We start from the raw sequence: 25258 nt of genomic DNA, 5'->3' as shown, positions 1-25258 counted from the left end.
GCAACTTTATTTGAACAAAACTAAAGCACACTCTGAATTTCATAAACAATGCAGATGCTAATTACACTTTTTATGTTCTTATATCAGTAAGTTTCGGTTTAGTTCCAGCTCCTGCCAACCTAGCAGTTCGAAAGCAAGAAATTGCAAGTAGATAAATCGGTAACACTTCGGTGGGAAGGTAACAGCGTTCCGTGCGCCTTGGTGTTTAGTCATGCCGGCCACATGACCACGGAAACGTCTTTGGACAGCGCTGGCTCTTCGGCTTTGAAACGGAGATGAGCACCACAACCCTAGAGTTGGATTCGACTGGCTTTCGAGCAAGGGAACCTTTACCTTTTACCCCATAGTTTCAGAATTCCCAGAAAAGTTTGTATCTCAACTTGTACCTCGGACTCTGCCCTGGAAATTGTTTTCATCATTCCTAAAGGAGTAAAAGGAATGACTCCACATGTTCAGTGCTTAAATTTATAGTTTTAAACTATGCATGGTTGTTAATCAGTCTGGAAACAGTGATCACTGATCTCTAAGACCTTTTCTCCAATGTATCTCTCTCATCTTCCACATAAGTGTTTAAGAAGCAGTTTTCACATCCATGCACACACATGCTAAACACTGTTTTAGATAGACATGCTGCAATTACATAGACTAAGATTATAGACCATCAAGTTAATGCCATTTCAGGATAATGAATGGTCCTTGGTACTAGTGGAAATACATGAAATCTGATAATTATAAGTCACTGTATAGGAAAAGAAGAAATTAGAGACAGTAAATTATGAGGTACAATGATTTATCAGAGCCTTAAAATATCTTTTAAAAATAATGTTGTCCATAGAGTGAAGAGCTGATAGTAAATTATTCTAGGCTTGCCACTTAAATTCAGAACTTCAAATTCTGGGATTTTTCTTTTCTTATGCCAGTTTTAGTATTTGGGACTATAAGGAGATTCTCTTGAGTTTCCCAGCCTGAGTCCCAAGCCTAGAGTAGGTAGCAAAGTCTGTGGAAGTGGGTCCCAGCCTTCTGGAGTTTTATTGATTTGTGCATTCTCTGGTTTTGAAAATGGGCCACCATACCAAGTAAATTTGGATTCACAGGCCAGGATACCCAAAAGGTTGCCGATTGGCTTACTAAAGAAGTTGTTGTGTGAAGCTTAGTGAAAGTTACAGTTTTGATTCAACCTGATCATGCTCTCTCTCTCACACACACACACAAACTGGGAATCTCCTTCAAACATTTCTTAAATCAATCTACATTAGCAGGGGAGGGCATCCTCTTTATGTCCTTTCTTCTAGCTGCCACAAGAGATACACATGAGAAACTACTGAATAGTTAGCTCACAAAAGGGAAGTGTCAACTGGCAAAGAATATGAAGTCAATTCCAATGCCCGGGCAGCAAGGCAACATATCCTCAGACTGCCGAAACTTGGATGTGTCTACTAAAATATACGCCTATAATAAATCACAGTGAGGCTGACGTGTGATACGGACCCTCCTAATTCAAGCTGACAAAGGATGTAGGTTGATCCAATATTTGGAGTGAGATGTGAATGGAAGGTTCTGACACAGATGTAAAAAACACCACTCTATTTACCTGGCTGCTGCTAATTCAGATGTGAATTTACAACAAAGAACCACAGTTTACTCTGATGATTCCTTTTATTCCAGCTAAAGTTGGAATGTGAACAGTAAGCTGTGACTATTACATCTAATTTGCCGTTCCAAGATCCTAGCTCCTGGCAATACTGGATTTCCTATGAAGTGTATCCTTTACACTGTGAAGGATACACAGCATGATCAGAGGCAATGTGTTGTTTCAGTGCCAAGTGGGAGCACAGCAGGCCTTCAACAGGTCTCTGAAGTGTTTGTGTGTAAAAAAGGGACAGTACTCATATATAAGGTTGCACTGATTTCCACCAATTCCCTCTACAGACTTGGGAAGAACCACCACCCCCCCCCCCAAGGTGCCCGTACTCAGTACTGGTGAGTACCATTACCAAAAAAACAGCCCTGGGTCTCCATTTCCATTAGCATTCAGCTTAACATTCTGGAGGAAGAGGGCTGGAACAAACCACTCTGCAGTAAAGAACTGTCTTTTCTACCAACACAACATGAACTAGCCTTCCAGCCACAAGATGGACCTTGCTTGTACGGACCTTGTTTGTATGCACCATCCCTCAGAAGGTGGCTCATCAAACTGAAAAGCATATGTACAGTTTGGGAACTTGGGCCAGTCACATTCTGTCAGCCTAACGTACCGCATAGGGTTGTTGTGAGGATAAAATGGAGGAGAATGATGTAAGCAACATTGGATCCCCACTGGGAGGAAAGCAGGATATAAAGTAATATATATTCTATGTAACATAATACTTTTAAAGTAGACAAAACAATAATTTGTTGGAATAGAGCCACTGTTTGCCATCTCTTATGAAAGATCCAGAATGGGATTCCATTGCAGTGTTTCATTTTCCCATTGTCCAGTTCTTGGGATAACCAAGGAAGACCTTTCATAGTACTGGAAAGAAAGGGATGAGAGAGCACTGGAATTTTATTGTGAGCTTACATAGTCATAGGTTGAACCTGCATTACATGGGCATAGAAATAATCACAGACTGTGCCAAATTCAGAGGAAGTTCAATCCTAAACCAAGAGCAGCCATCCTTGAAGACCAACACCTGCATTTCTCCATCATTCCACATACTTTTCCACATACTTACTGTTCCAAATAGCAAGTTGTAAGGTTGTTTCAGGTGAATAATAAACTACATAAAATCACTTTTAATAGCAGCTTCTTTCAGATACTTTGGATGTTCCAAAGTAAAGGTATGGCTTGTGTTATATCATGGGGACCAACTTTTTGCTAGTGCAAAAAAAAAACCCTATACTGAGAATCATAGAAACTACATGTTCAAACGTTATGTGGGATGGTGGCTGTAGGATGGAGGAGAATTGGGTTAGCCCTACGAAGCAAGATAGGCTTTCCTTATTCCACGTTTCCAGATTTGTTTTCTTTGCTTATTTGATAGTGCCCATTATCAACATGGCCTCTATACATTTAAAAGCAAGTTCACACTGATGCATTTGTTACAAGGTCTATCATATTTACAACAAAATTAAATTACTTGTTTCATGTTGAGAAAACCAGATGAAGAATGCATGCTTTTTAAAGACGGAGGTCCTGTACCTAAGTCAGAAGGGAGGGGATATAGGTATCAGGCTCCCCATGCTGGAAGGGACACTGTGATGTTCTTGCTTATTGGGGAGATGGCTTTACCTTTAAACCACTCTCTGTGTACCTAAGCTTGATAGATTTCTGATGCCACCAGGAATTAAAAATTTCAAATCTCTCTCTTTTGGTAGAATCTGGGTACTTCAGAGGACTATGTGGCCCTGAGGAGGGACTATTCTGATTTCTGGGATAAGTTTAAACAAAAAATGATTTACTTAATAAAGAACAAAATAGGTTTCTGGTTATTTTGAACTGTTGCTGATTAAAGGAACTTGTAAATATAACTGGCAAAACTTGGTGTCTCAAACAGTCTCTCAAACCTCCACTCTGACAGGCGTAGACACTCATTCTAATCTCTCTCTCTCATCTATATAGCCACACAGGCTGAACTCTTTGTCTTATTCACACAGAACAGATTCAAAAGGTCCCATAGTCACACAGACTATGCTCTTTCTTCAAACTTCACACACAGAATGCTCTCATAGACACCCCTCCTCCCACACTCTCAGCCATCAGCCAATCACATCACACTTGTCTCCCTCCATCACTCTTCTTACAGTACTGCAGTCAAACTAAACATTTAACGGAACATACACACCAAAACATGAAATCATTACAGGCACCTTTGGTGCCAGCCCAGAAGGTGAAGAGCCTGGGAGTGACACTGGATGCCTCTCTCTCTGTGGAGGCCCAGGTTACTGTAGCCACCTGATCTGCCTTTTTCCATCTTCAGCAAATTAGGTTGCTGAAACGCTATCTCTCCCCCCAAGACTTGGCTATAGTGACCCATGCAATGGTCACTTCCAGGCTTGACTACTGTAATTTGCTCTATGCAGGCTTACCCTTGAGGCTGACCCAGAAATTACAGCTGATGCAAAATGCAGTGGCGCACCTGCTAACGGCAACGCCTATGCGGGTTCACGTTTGGCAGGTACTCCACCAATTGCATTGGTTACCAGTAGAGTTCTGGATCAGCTTTAAGGTGTTGGTAATTGTTATGTATGGAAATATATGTTAAGCTTGAGTCTGAACCAAGGATTGTAAATAGAGCTGTGTAATGATCTGGAGGGAAACACTCTGATTGGACCTTAACTGTAAATATTTATTGGTTGTTAGCTGACATGTGGGCATGGCTACCTAAGCCCGGACTGTTTAAAAGAGAGCCTGTTGCTCTATGTTTTTGTCTCATTCTTGTTCTCGTTCTGATTTCTTCTGACCTCGTTAATAAAGCTGATTCACTGTTCACTAGCTGTGTTGAGTCTCGTACTTAACAGTAATAACCTTTAAATCCTTACACGGCCTGGGACCAACATATCTGAGGGGCCACCTCTTCCCATTTATGCCCCGAAGAGCACTACGCTCTATGGATCAACACCTCCTGGTAGTCCCTGGCCCAAAAGACGTCCTTCTTGCCTCAACCAGGGCCAGGGCCTTTTCTGCCATGGCCCCTGCCTGGTGGAACATGCTCCCTACTGAGATCAGGGCCCTGCGGGATTTATTTCAATTCTGTAGGGCCTGCAAGACGTAGCTGTTCCACCAGGCCTTTGGCTGAGGCAGTGGATGTCCATGTATGGCCTCCCTGAAGTGTTTGTCTCTTTGTTAACAAATACTAGCTATGGCCAGGAACATCCCACAACCAGAAAATTTCTTGTTATCAGCTGTGACCACCATTTTAATATTTATGATTATGTTTTAAACTTGAATTTTATTGTATTAACTAATATATTTTGTATAAACGAAGTGTTGTTACCTGCCCTGAGCCTGCCTCTGAGAAGGGTGGGCTATAAATGTGAAGAAATAAATAAATAATTTTGTAAAAAGTTTACATTGAATGTATTTTGCCAGTTCTGCACTGCATTTGAAAATGTAAGCCATCTTTATTCCTTGAATCTGTGAGTACAAAAGTATTACTGAGAATATGGAGTAAAACTTGGCAGTTTCTCTTATGCTGGCACAAGTTGAGAAACTGTCCTCCAAGACGCTGCTGGGAAGTGTTACTGCTAAGCTAAGCTTATTACAGACCTGTCCAAATGACTGGTCTTTAAAAAGCTTCAAATCATTCTGCACATTTTTAGGTTACTACAATGAAAACCAAGGAATTAAATTGCTGCGGAAGAAATCCCACATTCTACCACTATATGAAGGCGGTTAAAATTGACATCTGTAAGACAGATGTACATGACTTCACTTTTAAAGCATGAGGGGAATTTTAGATACATTTACGTAGGAGATGCTACAGCATGGGCTGTATTTCCGTGGCAAAGAAAAACTAAACTCCTGTCTATTAAAACTCAAAATAATGTACTATAATCTGTCAAATTAAAAAGCTTTTAGGTCTTCAGACAACTTTTCATTAAAAAAATCAATCTGAATTTCAGTTCTCTTTCAAGTAAAAGCTGAGGAGACAGGCATATAGTTGCAAAATATTTTAAAGCAGTTCCTAATCTTACTCAGTGTGTAGTTCTGTGTCTTTTGGAGTGCCAGATACCTACTGCCTGCTATCTTCCTCCAGATTCTAACCAGGGCACTCTCACTTTTAGCATTGCCAAGAGGGGTTAATTTCTTGCCATCTAATATCCTCTTTGCATGAGGTCTCTGTTTTAGGAGTGAAGAGATTAACATTTCCTCCTGGACTTCAGCTTTTCACTCTTCTCCTCATTAGCCACTGAACACATCAACCTTAAACAGGCCAACATAGCCTACACATGTGCCCTATCTCACAGGGAAACCTCACAAGACACTTAGGTGGGAGGCCATGTTGCCAAGGCAACTGTGCTTTGGCTCCCAGCCCAATGCAGTTCATTCCGTCAGCCTGTCTGCCCAAGCAACCACTACTTCCTGTCTGTTGCTGGCACTGTGATATGCTCCTTGGGGCAGTTGGTTCCCAGCTAATTGGGACCTCACTGATCGTGGACAGGATATGTTGCGTTTTACATGGCTATAACTTGCCAAAACATTGGGCACTTCCTATCCAAGGGTTGGATTATAAGGAGCACTAGCCCCAATTTACAAAAGTTTATTTTTAATTCAATTCTTATTTCTACATTGTATGCGTAGTGCCATCAAGTCACACCTGACTTATGGGGATCCCATGTTTTTCCATGGCCTGCCTCTGTGACATAACCTTGTAATCCCTAGGTGGTCTCCCATCCAAATACTAACCAGGGCCAACCCTGCCTGGTTCCCAAGATCTGGCAGGAACAGGCGAGCCTGAACCATCCATGTTATGAATTGCTACGTGTGTCTCATACAATTTACCCACCTACTTTTAAAAAACAAAACAGTTTTCAATATGTATATGCATATGTATTGGTAAAGCTTGCCCATGAAAATGTTTCCATCTGTGGTTTCCTATTATTTGCCTTCTTAGATTTTCACTTATTCCTGGAGTGGGAAAGAGAAGAGTGCCTAAAGCCACTTTTAAAATTGATGGCCCCTGCAAACTGCACAAAAGTGCACAGAGGCACACCTACTCTACCTTTGCTCCGGAAACACTACTGGTGTACTAGACAATGGCCACCACCAGGATTCAAAACAAATGTTTCTCTAGCTGTGCTGCATCCACACACATCCACACACACACACGCCATACTTGCAGACACATTTCCTTGGGATGCAGTTATGTCTAAATATGTTAATTTTTGGTGTAGAATTGGGAGATAGGGCAAGTGAACAACATCAGCATTATTAAATGGATTGCAGGCTACATTTGGCCAACTAGAAGTAGAGCTGCTGTGGCTGAACATGTTTCTCCTCCTCTCCTCCTCAAATCTTCAAAATGAAAACATTAAGTTTTCCATTTAGGTATTTGCAAAATAATCATCATAGTTATCATCATCCAAGTCAGAGAGCTATTTAAACGCCTGCATAAAAACTTGTGTTTTAAAAGCAGATATCTTCTGAAAAATGGAAAAAGACAAACTAATGCAAACACATCAGCAGGCTTTTTTAAAAAAAATAAAAAGACCAGTAATAGCACTTAAAAGTGGGAGACAATTGCGTATTTCGTTAGTTTGCCATCATTAAATAATCATTAACAGTATCTAAAGGTCAGTCCCACAGGTTAGAGAGAAGAATGTCAAGTAAAAATAGACGCAAAGCACAGCACTATGAAGTCTCTGTGTGCCCTAAATTATCCAAAGATAGAAAAGAAGCTACTGGATGTTATACAAGCAGAGTTAAGAGGTCGCCATGACCTCCAGGTGCACACACATTCAAACACACATGTGCGCACACACATATAAATAATACAAAAAAGAAAAAAAAGATGAAACTTTTTCTGATATAATAGAATAAGACTATCAACCAATTGCATTTTTCTACTCAGAACTGCTTCAACACATCTGAGTCCTCTGAGGTCTGTTCTCAAGAGAATGGACTGATTTATATTAAAAACATTTAAATCAAGCTTTCAGTTTCAAAACTAATACAGGATATGAGCATTCGATCCATTTGAGAGCCAGTTTGGAGTAGTGGTTAGGAGCGCGGACTCTAATCTGGGAAAACTGGGTTTGATTCCCCACTCCTCCGCATGCAGCTGCCAGTGTGACCTTGTGCCAGTTACAAGCACAGTTCTCCCTAAGCTGTGATAAGGGCACCGGCGCACAACATTTCAAAGGGCTGCTCAGAGCATTTTAGCTTCAACTCACATTTTTTTTTCCGTTCTATAGGAAACAATGAAGGATGGTGCACCTCCTTCTGGAACCCATAGAATTGGACCCCCTGGTCCAATCTTTTTGAAACTTGTGGGGGGTTGAAGAGAGGTACCAGCAGCTATGCTCCAAATTTGGTGCCTCTACCTCAAAAAAAACAGCCCCCCAGAAACCCCTGGATCAATTCTCCATTATAGCCTATTGTTATTTGGCTAACACTAGGGGGCTCACTGACTATAATGATCCCCATAGACTATAATTCAGCCAGAATCACCAATTTTTTTACACACCCCTATTATGCTTTTCAGTATGATTTGTAAGCTGCCTTGTGTCACAGGGAAAAGTGGGATATAAATATTTGAATAAATAAGTGCTTTGGGCAGGTTGACAACATTTAAGCAACTTCCTGCTTGTCAGGTTAGACAGGGTTCTGACAGTGATTGTTTCACCTCTGTTATACTTGGCCTGTAATCAGTGTTCCCTCTAAGCTGAGTTAGTGTGACCTAGCTCACAGTTTTTTAGCCTCCAGCTCACACATTTTCGTCTTAGCTCAGGAAGGATGGCTCCGGAGCAAAGTAATTTATGCAGTAGCCAAATCTCTTGCTCACAACTTTAATGCCAGTAGCTCACAACGTAGAATTTTTGTACACAAGACTCCACAGCTTAGAGGGAACATTGCCTGTAATGCTGATTGTCATATTTCACTAAAAAAACCAAAGTAGACTGCAAGAGTTTTTTTCTTCCCCTAAGTGCTGGTATGTTTTCTAAGGGTCAGCACAGAATGACGGTCCAAGATCAGGTCTACCAATATAGTGGACTGGGGCGGGTAGACCTGTTCTCAGGAGGCCAGGTCTACCTCTGTAGAGGACAACATTTTGTGCAATGAAATTTGACTTGACTCTATTTTCTCTTATGTTTAAATTATTCTTAAAATATAGTTTTAAATATAATTTAAAAAATAATTCTGAGATTTTTACAAGGTTATTGAAAAAGTCTTCTAAAAATAATGTATGCAATAGTCAAATGTAGACTCACTCACAACTTTAACACTACTAGCTTTCTTCGCTTACATTGATGGGTCTCTCGATGAGGGACCACATTTGGCCTGTGCTGAAAGCACTGCACTGGCTGCTGATACTGTACCGGATTCGCTTCAAAGTGCTGGTTTTGACCTTTAAAGCCCTCTATGGCCAGGGTCCAGCCTACCTGAGCCTTTCTCCATATGTTCCCCCAAGGGCACTACGGTCGGGGGGTGGGGGGCGTCATCTCCTGGAAATTCCAGGCCCGAGAGACATTAAATTTGCGGTGACCAGGACCAAGGCATTTTCGGTGGTGGCTCCTACCTGGTGGAAGGAGCTCCCAGAGGAGATCTGGGCCCGGCGGGACCTCTCTCAGTTCCGCAGAGCCTGCAAGATGGAGCTCTTCTGCCAGGCCTTTGAGTAGGAGCCGCCGCCGCCACTATTCCACCTTTGCCCCCTATGCTCTGGCGTATTAACATCATGATTGCCTGGCCCCCCAAGGGGGGAGCGAGGCGCCTGGGCACGGCTTAGATGATAAGATCTTAGGAAGTAGTTATGGAAGTTAAGATCTACCCACCTTGTCTAAATATGTTTGTAAATGTGTTATTGTATTTTATTGTAATTTATTGTTTTTAAACTATGTGTTTACTGTTTTAACCTTGGCACATGGTGCCCTTGTTAGCCGCCCTGAGCCTTCGGGGTTGGGCGGGATATAAATTCAAATATAAATAAATAAAAAATAAATAAAAAATTGCTCACAACACGGTGGAGCTTAGAGGGAACATTGGTTACAAGTCCTTTCAGAGCTGTTATTTCATGAGCAGTTCTTGAAAGATCTCTCTTAGCCCTACCTACCTCACAGTATGTCTGTTCTGGAGAGGGGAAGGGAAAGGAGATTGTAAGCCACTCTGACTCCTTCAGGTAGTGAAGGACGAGGTATAAATCAAATCTCCTCTTCTTCATAGCGCCGATGCATACAGAAAAGCCATCAATACCATAGTTAAGCCAAAACTGGCCTTGGATATAGGAGTTCCACTGCACCATACTGGTAAACTCCTAGAGAACAGAGTATCTCCTGGTAGTATTTTAGTGTTAGCTGGTTACCCAAAAGAGCTCATTCCTTTGGATCAGCCATTAAAGTTTGAAAGGATATTTGAGTAGGAAAATCTGGTTACTGGTCTACTCTTTTTTTGTCAGTGGTTGTTCTGCTGGATGGTGCAACAGTGAGGTGATTTGGATGCTTCACTTAGCAAAAGTTAATGGGAGAGGGGAAGTTTCTGCCTAGTTAGAGTGGCCTATCTTTTCCCTCCATGGGTATCCCAGTGATAATAGGTGGGTTATTGAAAGTTTGTGTGAAGACCTATTAGACAGACTCATGGTGGCTTCTTTCTTATCCTTTTTTTATACAAAGCCCCGAGTCTTGTGATTCTATAGCTGTGGTTTGGCTTGTAAACTGTTATAGCTCATAAATTGGGAGAGATTAAGGTCACACCAAGTAGGGAAACACTAAATTTTATTGAAAAGAGGGCTTTGCCAGATGAAGAAAAAGGTATTAAAACATCATTTCTATTCATTTTCTAAGTTCAGGTACATGGGAGGGGAATCTATTGCCTCCTAGGCACCAGGCCAAAACATTTCTTTTTGTCCAGCTTTTCAACTGGGTGTCTTACTTCCTACGATAGATGGAGGTTTTCAACTTTCTTTGACAGATACTCTGAAGAGCTTGGGAATTTTATTGAATCTGTTTATATTATTGGAGAAACAGTTGTCTGCAGTGGTGAAAAGTGCTTGCCATGTTATTTCCCATTCTTGACAATCCCCTTTAGTTTTCACCACTCTAAATAATTTGGCTTCATCTGTAAACATGGCCTCTTCACCCAATTCCAGATCATTTATGAGCAAATGAAATAGCACCAACCTAAAGCAGATCTCTTGCAGACTATACACATATCTTATGTTGTGTTGCTTAACCCCACAAAAGGTCCCCCCCACCGCCTCTTATTCAATGCTAGGTTTACTTAAGGGTCTTCGGTGAGAGATTCTGTCAAAAACTATCTGGAAGTATAAGTAAATGACTGCTGCTTTATTACACTTGTCCACATGCATGTTATCATTCAAACAACTCTAAAGAAGTTGGTACAGCAGGACTTTCCCTTTGCAAGACCTATCAGGCCTTTCTCTATATGAGTAATAGCGCTAATATTTAACAGTTCCCATCAATGTCCTGTGATTTCTTGACTGCCTCCTGGATCCCATTTTTTAAGAAACCTGGCTAAATCCAACCCATTCAGCTTCTCTGAAAATTCCACATCCTCTTTCATAGACACTTTCACCCTTTTGCTATTTATTGACCCCAGTGTCTGGCCAGCTTCCTGCACCCAATGTCTTAATGTGTTTAGTAATGTGCTCCTTAAATTCTCATTTTCCTTATATATGTCAATTTATATGTTTTGGTAGTTTGCTCTCCTTTGAACTACTTTTTGAAGGAAGTATAAATTTTATGACTTCCTTAATTAACCAGGCTAACATTTGCTTAGATTTGATTAAAACATTCTTAAACTGTGATATACATTCTAAGCTTTAAATATTTGAAATTTAAATATCCTGGAAAGTTCTGTTCCTCTTTATTCTTTCATCTTATATCTTCATCTCAGAGACATGTCTTTTGAAATCAAATGTGGTTGTACTGAATTTCTGCCAGCTTCCCCTTTTCTTACATGCTGGATTTAATCGTGTTGTGGCCACTGTTTGCAACTGGTTCAGCAAGGCTTATGTTTTATATTAGATCCTACACACGATTCATGACTAAGGCTAAGGTTTCTATAACTAACTTTTCCAAGATTCAATCATTTATGGTATCCAGAAATTGCATCTCTTGGTCATAACCTGAGCATTTATTTTTGGCACATCAGCTTGTCCGAAAAGAGCTGAGGAAAGCCACCTCTTCTTCTTTCACAGTTATGAAGGCTTACAGACAGATTAGGTATATAAATATAGAGGCTTATAAACTAATGAAATATGTGCAGAAAATGAAGTGAGATTTTTTTCTGCCTCACTGTAAGAGTTCGCCCATAGTGAACTTGATTGGCAGTAGGTTCAGGGCAGCCTGGAGGAAGTTTATCACATGCTGCACAATTAAAAGAGGTGACATCTACTGGGCCAGAAATTTTTAAAAGGGGATTTGATCAATTCGTGCAGGAGTACAGATCCATCAGTGGCCATTAGTTATGATGGTCAATACAAGCTCTATATACAGAGGAAGTATATGCCCGAACACAGGCATAAAAACATGTATCCACTCTACCTTGATAAAATATTTTAAGTCATTTTACAAACATTTAGTGAAAAAGCAACTCATAATCCATAAATAAAAATGGAAAACAGATTTACAATACACATTCATTTTAAGATACTTTAAATTCTTAACAGATTACCATATGATCTCATCCAGCATATATCACCAAAGAATCATTTTTGGGGGCTTACACAGCATATTGCATCTCAAGCACAGAGTATGAACGTATTATATAATTAAAGCAAGATGACCTAAATACCCAACTGCCAAGATGTGAATGACCAGATATGGATTTCTTTCCCTCTCTACGGTAATTACAATCACCACTTGCTCATAATTAATTAAAAGAAACAAGTTGTACAACACTTAGATTTGCCAACCTACATAAGCCTTCATAACAGCGAAAGAAGACTTTTGTGTTGTGAGGAAATTTATATTGTGAGGAAAGTGGCTTTCCTCAGCTCTTTTCAGACAAGCTGCATTTCAAAGCAACTTATACTTCTGGGACTTGACACCTCCCCTTCCTACACCTTGCTCTCCCCAGGTTCCTGGAATTTCCCAACATCAAGTTTGCAACCCCATGGATATCCTATACTGCCATCGTAACAGGAACACCAAAATTACTTGCAGATATTGAAGTTTAAAAAGAAAATTGATAAGAAAATGTAAATGAATGAACTAGATTTCCAAGTCACTGTATTACATATTAATGAAGGAGGACAAAGACAGAGAAGTTGAAGGAACATTCTGTTATCATCCAAGCCAGTTTTTCTTACTGTGCCCTCATCTACTTCTTGGAGCATTACATAACGTGAAATTACATCTATTTTACAAAATAACCCTAATCATACAGGAGAACCATTCTGCAAGAATAGTCCGATTTTAGAACAGAAATTGTATTCACTGTTCACCAGACATCAAGATAAATCAGAGCTCAATCCAAAAGTAGCCAAGTATAACAAAAGGGAGATGTTGTTTACTACCAAACCAGGATTTCGAATGAGGGCTTGGGGATAATTGTTAATCACATTTTATATTAATTGTGGTTTGCTGTGACAACTGAATTCACAGTCTGTAGAGACAAAACGTGATCCACTGGAAAAGGAAATGGCAACCCACTCAAGTATCTTTGCCAAGAAAACCCCATAAACAGTAACAAAAGGCTAAAAGATATGACACCAGAAGATAAGCCCCTCAGGTTGGAAGATGTCCAATATGCTACCGGGGAAGAGCAGAAGGCAAGTACAAGTAACCCCAGAAAGAATGAAGCAGCTGGGCCAAAGCCTAAAAGATTCTCGGCTGTGGATGTGTCTGATGGTGAAAGGAGAAGAAGAAGAAGAAGAGATTGGATTTATACCCCGCCCTTCACTTGGAGTCTCAGAGCGGCTTACAAAGTCCTTTCCCTTCCCCTCCCCACAACAGACACCCTGTGAGGTGGGTGGGGCTGAGAGAACTCTGACACAAACTGCTCTTTTTCAAGGACAGCTGTGCCAGAGCTTGTGACTGACCCAAGGTCACATCAGCAGGTGCAAGTGGAGGAGTGGGGAATCAAACCCGGTTCTCCCAGATTAGAGTCCGCACACTTAACCACTACACCAAACTGGAAAGTCCGATGCTGCAAAGTCCGATGCTGCAAAGAACAATACTACATAGGAACCTGGAATGTAAGATCTATGAATCAAGGTAAGTTGGATGTGGTAAAAAATGAAATGGCAAGACTGAACATCGATATTGTAGGAATCAGTGAACTAAAGCGGACAAGAATGGGCAAATTTAACTCAGAAGACCATTATATCTGCTACTGTGGCCAAGAATCCCATAGAAAAAATGGTGTGGCCTTTATAGTCAACAAGAGAGTGAAAAGGCAGTAATGGGATACAGTCTCAAAAACGACAGAATGATCTTGGTCCGAATCCAAAGCAAGCCATTCAACATCACAGTAATCCAAGTCTATGCCCTAACCACTGATGCAGAAGAGGTTGAAGTGCACTAGTTCTATAAAGACCTACATCACCTCCTAGAACACCAAAAAAAGATATCCTTATCATCATTGTTGTTGTTGTTCATTCGCACAGTCGAGTCTGACTCTTCGCAACCCCATGGACCAGCTCCCGCCAGGCCCTCCTGTCTTCCGCTGTCCTCTGAAGTTGGCTCAATTTCATGTTCGTTGCCATCGATGACACCTTATCATCATAGGGGACTGGAATGCTAAAGTAGGAAGTCAAAAGGTAACTGGAATAACAGACATGTTTGGCCTTGGAGAACAAAATGAAGCCGGGCAAAGGCTAACAGAGTTTTGTCAAGGGAACACGTTGGTTATAGCCAGGGGTCTTTTTGTAGAAAGAGAGCTGCCGGAGCTCATTAGCATAACTCATTAGCATATGCCACACCCCCTGACATCGGAAGTGTCATAAGGCCACACCCCCTGACATCGCCGGAACCTCTTGATGACTGTTTTTTGTTTCTTGTCCTTGGCCCTTTCGGTCTGTTGGTTATAACTTATGGTCCTTCCTGTCACATTACTCTGATATCACATCCCGGGATGCTCCTATGTGAGCGACTGGCATTAAAGCTATGAGTGAGCAATTTGGCTACTGCATAAATTAGTTTGCTCTGGAGGCATGTTTCCTGAATTAAGATGAAGGATCAGATCATCTACGTGAGAGAGAACTGCTGGTTCTAGATCTAAGATCTCTCTGCATAAAAGAACTAAGCAGCTACATTTCTCCTCATACAACCCCTTCCCCACCAGCTGCTATTAACCCCAGAAGAGGGAAAATGCAGGTAACCCCTCCCTATCATGTGTCCTTTAAAATCAGAACTAGAGGGCATACAGTCAAGGGCGTCAAACCCTGCCCCATTCTGTATCTTACTCTGAGGACTAAGGTCTTTTTCTCAGTTCAGGAAGCCAGATGTGATGGGACAAAGACAGGGAAGACACCAGAGTAGGGGCGGATCTACTGTGAAACTAATGAAACTTAAGCTTCAGGGTCCCTAGTCCTGAAGGGGCTCTGAAGCAACTATTTTTAACGAGTGATTTTTTCCCCCAGCAAAATTGATGGAGTTTTTAAAAGCATTTTTAAGTGTTTGTTGAGAAGTCTTCGGACAGTGCTGACTCTTCATCTTGGAAATGGAGATGAGCACCGGCCACTAGAGTTGGATTTCCCTAACTTTTGAGCAAGGAAAACCTTTACCTTTTATTAAAATAAGGCTATTTTACTGACAGAATCATATAGTCAATGGGTTGGGGTACTTAATATTGACCTTAGAATTTGTTTATTATTTATTTATTTATTTAAGCTTACTACCCCCCTCTAACTCCCTAAGGGGTCTCTGAGCGGCTACAGCTACTCATTTATCCCTAACCTATGGCCACGATTATTAGGGGTGGGGACAATCCCTACCGGCACCCAGTGGAGGGGTTTTTCTCCCAGGTCGGCTACGTCGACTTCGGCGTCACTCGGCTTCTGGCTCCTTTCTGGCAGTCTTTCAGTGGCGGATCGGTTGGGCCCTTCTGTCATGCGGCATGCTCCGGCGCGGCCTTGGCTCAGTCCTCGCGGCCCTGCCCCGCCTGCGCCGTCCACGCTCGCGTGTCATCCTGGCTCCGCCTCTCCGCCTCCGATGTACCCGGACGCCATCTTCGCCGCTCACCGCTTGCCGCTTTCACTGTCCACCGGGCTCCGATGCTCCAACGACCCCCACAGCGGGGGAGGGTGCCCCCTACCTTCTAAGGTAGAATATGCTCTAATACCCATTTCACATGGCCTTGTTGGATGTTGGCCTATTGTTGCTGGTTGAGAAGGGGCCCCCATAACTGTTCAAGCTTCAGGGTCCCAAAAATCTAGGTCTGCCACTGCACCAGAAGAGGCACCCCCATGCCTACAGAATGAGAGTGCTTCCTTCTATCTGCCTGAACCTGTGGAGAAACAGTCCCATGGGTAAGGAGTACACTCTGTGAGCACGTCATCTGGACTGACTGAAGTTACATCTGGAGATACTGAAAACAACTACTGACTTGCTAATAAATTATTTAGAACCAATAATAAAGAAGTTAAAAGGATGCTTCCGCAAATCCCACATTTTTTGCACACTCATACAGTTTGGAATGCACACCCACACCCACTCATACAGTTTTGCACACTCATACAGTTTGGAATGTACTCAAAAGTCACTAAATGCAAACTAGTTACCTGTTCACACAAGTGATATGGAAATGCTTTTTGTGCATTCTTTCCAGTGAATCTTCATCCACATAGGCTACAATGTACACCCCCACATCACCTTACCAACAAAGCTTGCAAGACAACATAGAATTAAAACCCATATTTTGGTTGCTGCCCTGTGTTTACACATACACACAAACAGTGCTAGAGAGATTTGAAGGCAATTTTAAAGGCATGTGGAAGAATGTCTTTAGTCCACTGAACCAAAAAGACAAAATCATTTTTCCTGTTTAACACCAAAGCTTCTTTGACCGGCATTAAAGCTATGAGTCATCTCAGACCGGGGGTCTGCTGCTGCTGCCAGCGCAGGACGCCCAGCCTGGCTCATCTCTTGCTCGCCCTGCAGAGCCTGAAGCGAGCGAGCAAGAGATGAGCGGGGCCAGGCGTCCTGCGCTGGCAGCAGCAGCAGCAGATCTCCAGGGCGTGGGGGGGGGGATCAGTGGGCTTCCCGAGCCAGACCCACGCCGCACCTCACCTGCCCTCCCCCCTGGGGCCGGGGCCACGTGGGAAGCCCACCGATCTCTCCCCCCCAGGGGGTCTGCTGCTGCTGCTGCTAGCACAGGATGCCCAGCCCGGCTCATCTTTTGCTCGCTCCAGGCTCTGCGGGGTCCGCAGAGCCTGGAGTGAGCGAGAGATGAGCTGGGCCAGGTGTTTTGCGCTGGCAGCAGCAGCAGATCTCCAGGGCGCAGGGGGGCCTCCACGCAGCCGGGAGAAGCAGCGACAGGGCTGGGGGAGGTGGGGGCCTCCTCCCGGCCACTCCACGCAGCAGGGAGAAAGCAGCGACGGGGCTGGAGGAGGTGGGGGCCTCCTCCCAGCCACTCCACATGGCCAGGAGAAGCAGCGACGGGGCTGGGGGAGGTGGGGGCCTCCTCCCAGCTGCTCCACGTGGCAGGGAGAAAGCAGCGACGGGGTGTGGGAGAGGGGAAGCCTACTTACCCTCCTGCTTCGTCCTCATTCTCTAACAGAATGAGGAGAAGCAGAGGGCAGTGTGAAGAAGGGGGCGGGGCGTCTCTTCCGGAGTGACGTACCGGAGAGCTCCGGGAGAATGAGCGGCCTGGTCATAGCAAACACACTCTTCCAACAACCTAACTCTACACGTGGACATCACCAGATGGGCAACACCGAAATCAGATTGATTATATCACTTGCAGTCAAAGATGGAAAAGCTTTATACAGTCAGTAAAAACCAGACCTGGAGCTGACTGTGGTTCAGATCATGAGCTACTCATTGCACAATTCAGGCTTAAACTGAAGAAAGTTGGGAAAACCACTAGGCCATTCAGGTTTGACCTAGATCACATCCCTTATGAATATACAGTGGAGGTGAAGAATAGGTTTAAGGGATTAGATTTGATCGACAGAGTGCCTGAAGAACTATGGACGGAGGTTCATGGCATTGTACAGGAGCCAGCAATCAGCACCATCCCAAAGAAAAAGAAATGCAAGAAAGCAAAGTGGCTGTCTGATGAGGCTTTCCAAATAGCAGAGGTAAAAAGGAAAGCGAAAGGCAAAGGTGAAAGGAAAGATTTACCCAACTGAATGCAGATTTCCAGAGAACAACAAAGAGAGATGAACATTTCCTGAATGAACAATGCAAAGTAATAGAGGAAAACAATAGAATGGGAAGGAGTAGAGATCTCTTCAAGAAAATCGTAGAAATCAAGGGAATGTTCGTGCAAAGCTGGCCATGATAAAGGACAAAAACGGTAGGGACCTAACAGAAGCAGAGGAGATTAGGAAGAGGTGGCAAGAATACACAGAAGACCTCAATACACAGAAGGACCTCAATGTCCTTGACAACCATGACAGGGTGATCACTGACCTCGAGCCAGACATTCTAGAATGTGAAGTCAATACAATAGAGTGGGAAGGACTAGAGATCTCTTCCAAGAAAATCAGAGAAATCAAGGGAATGTTCTGTGCAAAGCTGGTCATGATAAAGGAGAAAAACAGTAGGGACTTAACAGAAGCAGAGGAGATTAGGAAGAGATAGCAAGAATACATAGAAGAACTACACCAGAAGGACCTCAATGTCCTTGACAACCACAACAGGGGATCACTGACCTTGAGCCAGACATCCTATAGTGTGAAGTCAAATGGGTCTTAGAAAGCATTACTAACAACAAAGCTAGTAGAGGTGATGGTATTCCAGCTGAGCTATTAAAAGTCTTAAAAAATGGTGCAAAATGCCGGCCTGGATAAATCACAAACTGGAATTAAGATTGCCAGGAAAAACATCAACAACCTGAGATGTGCAGACAATACCACTCTAATGGCAGAAAATGAAGAGGACCTCAAGAGCCTCTTGCTAAGGGTGACACAGGAAAGCACAAAAGTTGGCTTGAAACTGAACATCAAAAAACCTAAGATCATGGCATCCGGCCCCATCACTCCTTGGCAAATAGAACGGGGAATCATGGAAGCCTTGATAGAATTCATGTTCCTGGGATCCAAGTCACTGCAGATGGTGACTGCAGCCATGAAATCAAAAGATGCCTGCTCCTTGGGAGGAAAGCTATGGCAAACCTAGACAGCATAATAAAAAGTAGAGACATCACCCTGCCAACAAAAATCTGTATGGGCAAAGCAGTGGTATTCCCAGTAGTAATGTATGGCTGCAAGACCTAGACCATAAGGAAGGCCAAGCACCGAAGAATAGATGCTTTTGAATTATGGCTCAAGAGAAGACTCTTGAGAGTCCTTTGGACTGCAAGGAGATCAAATCAGCCAATCCTAAAAGAAATCAACCCTGAATGTTCCCTGGAAGACCAGATACTGAAGCTGAAGCTCAAATACTTTGGCCACCAAATGAGAAGGGAGCACTCGCTGGAGAAGACCCTGACACTGGGAAAGATTGATGGTCAAAGAAGAAGGGGACGGCAAAGGATGAGATGGTTAGACAGTGTTATTGATTCAATGAACATGAAATTGAGCAAACTATGGAGGACAACAGAAGACAGAAGGGCCTGGTGTGATGTGGTCCATCGGGTCGTGAAGAGTCAAACTTGACTGTGCGACTATACAACAACAATAGAAGAGTCATTCCACCCCATGCAGCTGCCTGGTCACGTAGATGGCAGTACAACAATTATGTCTTTCTTACTAGAGAGCAGCAAAAACAGAAAAAGAAGACCAAGAAGGATGTATGCACAAGCCAAAATTCATTCCTTACACTTAGCAGATTAATAAACCACAATTTATTGTGACATCTGAATGACCCTAACACTCATATTAAAAGGGAGTCAATACTACTTTTTGCTAAAGAACAGATAACTAAAGATACCAAAAACAATGTAGTGAAATAAGTATTTTTCAGATTCTTTAGCATGAAAAAACATGATGCATGGAAAACTATTCCAATATTTTACACCAGAGCCATGGTGCCTAGAAACTTCACGGTGTTGACTAGTTTTTTCATCACTGATTTCTTGTTGCGTCTGTTGGTGATCCTCAGTAGAAGAACTAAGTTCATTTATCATTTCACAGCAGAATATGTTTTGTTGTATGACATAAAAATGCATGCACATGAAGTTCTTGTTATTGCTTATTTAAATGTTATCTTTACACTACTCAGTGGTAAATAATTTAATTTCTTAGCCAATAGCATCCTATACTGTCTCCATCTATATCGGCTCCAGGATTCAATTAGATGAAGCTTTTTAATTAAATTATGAGAAATTAGGGAGAAGTTGGGTTAGGATCAGAATGAGTCTCCAAATGTAGTTCATGGGCCACTGGTAGCGTGGTAGATACAATATAGGAGCTCATACATCCTCTAGAACACCCAGGAAAAGACTGAGATATTCTCTAGGTTCAAAAAAAAAATCTTAACTGTATTTACTCAAATGCAGGACAAAATTCTTCTGGTATGGCATCAAAACGGGAGGTCATCTTAAATCTAGATACAAATTACAGTCACATTCAGCAATAAAAAACTTTTTTGTGTATAACATTTTCTAGGGGTGTCATCTTCCATTCAGTGCTGTTTTCATAGGATATTTCCCCGGGCTGCTTTGCTGACAGTTTCATTTCTGGTGCTCTTCCCAGAGCCACTTTTGTTTCTAGGACAGAACAAAATGTGGTAAGATGCTGGGGGCAGGGTTAATAGCTCAGGATATTTTTAATAACTCGGAAAAGGCTGATGATCCCTGGGTTAGAGGTTCGCTTTTATTGTGGTAATAATAACCAGGATTATCTCCAGATCTATTTAAATACTAAAACTTTCACTATAGCTTTCATGAAATCATGAGAAATTGTGAAGAGATTAAGACTAGGATTTCTTGCTTATTAGTGAAATAAGACGTAGCCCACCCTTGTCCCTCAGCCCAGGAGAACTCTATTTCCTGTTCAGTTTTGTCCCCCATATGAGGGGAGCCGGAAGATTTCCCTCTGATCAAAGGAAACTTTGGATCTACCTGACCCATGTTCATTCCAGACTTCCTCCACTAAGTGAAAGGTGATTTGCAGTATTTTTCTTTCCACCATTATATGTCTACAACAACCACATGAGGTATGACAGCCTGAGAGAGAATGACTGCCCCAAGGTTACACAGAAAACTTCACGTTCCCAGTTCTAGGACAACACTCTAGTCACTAGTTTACACTAGATAACCAGTATATGTCATGAAGCTAATGTCCCAGCATGCATTCCCATCAAAATCTAGCAAGACATCCACCTTCATCCAAATTAATGTGTTTCTACGGTTGCCAAGCTCCAGGTGGTGGTTGGAGATCTCCCAAGATTACAACTGATCTCCAGGTGATAGAGATCAGTTCACCTGAAAATGGCCACTTTGAAAAGTGGATCCTATGGCATTATACCCCATTGAAGCCCCTTCCCCTCACCAAACCCTGCCCTCCTCGGGCTCCATCCCCCAAATCTCCAAGTATTTCCCAATCTGGAGCTGGTAATCTTATGTGTCCCTGAAATGAATTTCCCCCATAATTTTTTTTGAACTTTCTCCTCTTATTCTAACCCTGACTTTTATCAATTTGAGGGAACTTTTTCATAACTACCAACAGTCTGGGATGGCAAGGGTTGGCCCCATTTTATTTCATTTTTGAGGTTTCTTCTCAGAATGGAGGAATGCTTCTGACGCATACATACAGTCAATATAAGGCCTTATTTACCAAGGAATTATTTTGTAATTATAAACTGTCATGGGATTGGCTTTCATAGTTGGCTAGTAGTAAACAATACCTGGCTACCAAATTCAGCTGTAATTTGTAGGACCTTGGGCACAGGGACATAATAGCACCCATTTTACAAATTTAGAATAGTACACCATGCACAGGAAGTTAGAAACAACCCATATTTACCTATAGATAAGGTATACATGAGATCTTAATGTTCTGTGTTAGTACTTCTAGTCACTTTCATTACAAGATTAAGACTAACAAGATTTTTCTTTCATCCCAATCACACCCTCCCACTACCTGTTCTAATCCTCCTTTCATAGATGTCAGGGCATCAGGATTAGAGCTGTCTATAAGGCCTGGTTTATACATCCAGAAGAATGAAGGGATATATAATGTACCATTTGTCAACTGCAGGCAGGGAGCAACATTTTTTTACGTTCCCCTACCTTTTTAAAAAAAACCTCCCATCAGTTAGAAAACTACCATAGTAAAAAGCACATCATACCTGCAGTTTGATGTGCTGCAGTCCACTGTAACACTTTCGGATATTACCACAGTAATTGTGCTGCACAGTTATTTAAACCATGCTACTAATACACATATTAAGGTGGTTGAGTGGGCTGGCAATATATACTGATTCAGATTATAAATGTGGAATTGCATTTTTTACTAATTCCTTACAAGAACTCCCTACATACAGAAAACAAACATATTGGGGGAATGGCTTATGACAACCCATTTTCTGATTTGCTACTTCATGTGGAGATTTGTGCAAAATATGACACCTTCCACATGGAGGCTGGCAAGCCAAAATCCATAATTCTACCTCAGTTTACCAACCTTCCCATTCAGCACAATGGGTCAGTCCACTCTCAGAACTATTCTAGGTTGTATGTTATTCCAAGTATACTAACAACATTTTTGGGGGATGGAGCAGTTTCTATTGTGTACTGACTACATACATACATTTGGGCTCAAACGGCAGAAACACTAAGAAGATGCATCCATTTCATGAACAACATAAAAATCATAATTTTAAATCAACCTGCAATGCATTTTCCAGTCCTTCATTACTACATCTACTTAGTCCATTGATTTCTTCCACAGAAGATATAATAAATATTTTGAAAGGCAAAAGAAAGCTTTGGACTAAAGTAGGTGCTTGTCTTTGCCTAGATAAAAGAGATGAAGCAAACACATCTTTCATTCAGGTTCCCCGGTCCCCCCCCCCCCCCAAAGCTATCAATACAGGAAAGCCTACCTACATAACTTTAGTTGAATCAAACTGCGCAAAAACCCAAGTTTAATCACATGCAAAGGGTTTTGAAGGCCAGACACTTGGCTATCCATTACCAGTAGCATTACACTGCATGTGGGTCTTGGGAATTTTTAATTGATCGGCACAGCAGCCTGTGAACAAACAGCTGGAAAGAAAAATGTGTTAGCTGGGCTGTGAGAAATGAACTGAACAATGTGTGTTGGTGACAAAGGAGTAAATAGGTAATCATGTATTTGCTTTCCTTTTTTCCCCTGTGGGGAAGTATGAGTTGCAAAACTGTTATCAACCTATAATCTGTTATCATATTCTACCACTCTAGGATTTCAGCTACAGAAATCTCTTAGCCTTCATGAATTCCCACACACATGCACACGGAGAGCAAGGATGCATACCAGATGGTCACAGCTACTGCTCACCAAGCTGCCAGCTCAAGAGAACAGGAAAAAGCAATCATCCAGGTGAGAGAAGCAGATCCTTTTTGTCAGTCCTGTCCAGCAAAGCACAGTTAAAGCTGAGCTGCACAAGAATACGCACATAGGAGAGGAGGGACAGAGAGGGGAGAGGGTCTCAACTAGGAGTCTCAAGCATCCTTTCTGCATTCTCTCAACGCAAGACACTTATCCACTTATCCGTCCTGCCTAATCCTCTCCCAGCCAGATACTGAGCCCACTGCCAGCAAACTGGTTACAACACCATGCCACAAAACCCACACAGTTGCCAAGGACATGGCATCATTCTGGGTAAGGAATAATGACTTGGTAAAGAGAGCAGCTATGAGAGCTGATGTGGCAAGCACCTGTGGATACCTTCACAGAACAAGGTGCCCAAAACATCAACAACTGTGTGGACAGGAAACTTCTCAATTAGAAATGGGGAGGAAAAGGAAGGGAGTTACCACATATGTGATTTTATTGTGTGAGAAAGATTAGGGCAGCAGAAGATAGGTAAAAGGTTGCACAGGCGGGGCAGTACACACAAAGCAGCAGACACTTTCCACAGTGGAGATAAAACAGAAAGAAGACTGGTCTTGGATGCATGTAATCCTTAGCCGGGTCACACCAGTCTAAATCCATTTAAGACAATGGGTTGAGGAGGGAGTAAACTTTGTTTAGGATTGCGCTGTATATCTCTCTGCTCTCCCCGCCCCCACCAATCCCTCCTACCTGTAGAGCAAAGAAATTCTGCGGGGCAAAGAAGAGAAGACGACACTGAAGGGCAGGATCCCTAAAAGTGCAGAGGAGACTTCTGAGAAAGGAACCGGGGGGGGGGGCGGTTCTGGTTTAGAAAAGCAAAAAAAGGGCAACAAAGAAGCGGCAGTTGAATACAAGAGACACAAGACTCGGCGAGCAATCAGACTGCAAGTCGCTAAGTGGGGCACAGAAGAGACTGCGGGCAGCAGCGTGAGAAGAGAAGGTGCCCACACCACCCACCCCGCATCGGAGAAGGGAGCCTAGGAAAGCCTAGCCCGCCTCAGCGCCGTCGGAGGGATGAGGCAGAAGGGAAAGGCGAATGGGACCCTCAACGGGCTTGGGGGGGCAACAGAGTCCGCTCGCAGCGAGGCGTCCCGGAGCGAGACCGAGCTTCAGCTCCTACCTGCCCCGCCGACTTCTTCCTAGCCAACCCGGGCGCCGGAGCAGCAGTCCCAGCAGAGCGAGAGCTGGTGGTGCTGCTGCCGACGTCGCCCAGCCAGAGCAGCCGCCAGACTCGCCGCTCCGCTTCCTTCCCTTTTCCTTCCTTCCTTCCTTCCTTCCCTCCCAGTCTCTCGCTCTCCCTCTGTTGTGTGCCGCCGCAGCGCGCGAACCAAGTTGGACGGACTCCGACTCTGGCTCTCTCCCGCAAGCTCCGCCTCCCCGCTCCTGCCATTGGCCACCCAAAGGATGCCAACAGTGCCACCTGCCGCCTCATCGGCACATCTGCAAGGACGCGCTCGGGAATCCGACGTTCTCCGGCTTTCCCTCCCGTTTCCCACCTCCGCCCGCCCTGCGAGCGAACCAAACCGCCGGCTGGGGAGGAGAGTGCCACGCAGTGACTGCTCCGCATGGGCACGCAGCTCCCACCCTGAAGGTTCCCGGCTTAGGAGGACACGTCAGCCCAGGAGTTCCCAGCGCTCCGCACCGCTTGGACTTCGCTGCCTGGGAGAGTGTGGAAAGACTTGCATGAAAGAAAGGAAAAAAGAGGAGACTGATAACCCGCAAGGCGTTACGCACTTTCCTCATACCGAAGCACAGTGGAGCCTTTTCCCCGATGGACAAGCCCTTAATGCACCGTTTTGCCGCATTTTAGATTATGGGGGGGGGGTGCTCCCTCTATGGCATTATACCCCATTGATATCCCTTCCCTCCCCCAAAACCACCCTTCCCACAGGCTCCACACCCAAATCTCATTTACAGATGACAACTTGGAAGCAGCTACTCCTTGTCAGCCA

At 43.2% G+C, this 25258-nt stretch overlaps 1 protein-coding gene across 1 annotated transcript in view; it reads right to left on the bottom strand.

Annotated features, from left to right (window-relative positions):
• PXYLP1 (2-phosphoxylose phosphatase 1) overlaps positions 1 to 24516 on the bottom strand; it is a 143621-nt gene extending 119105 nt beyond the window's left edge. The window contains exon 1 of the mRNA XM_015413623.1: positions 24427 to 24516. The gene's annotated coding sequence lies outside the window, so the exon portion shown is untranslated. The remainder of the gene's footprint in view (positions 1 to 24426) is intronic.
• Between the last annotated feature and the right edge of the window lie 742 nt (positions 24517 to 25258).

This window comes from Gekko japonicus, unplaced genomic scaffold (genome assembly GCF_001447785.1).
Source record: "Gekko japonicus isolate JY-2015 unplaced genomic scaffold, Gekko_japonicus_V1.1 scaffold418, whole genome shotgun sequence".
NCBI classification, from domain to species: Eukaryota; Metazoa; Chordata; class Lepidosauria; order Squamata; family Gekkonidae; genus Gekko; species Gekko japonicus.
The sequence above is the reverse complement of the archived record's forward strand: the minus strand, read 5'-3'. Positions and strand labels throughout refer to the sequence as shown.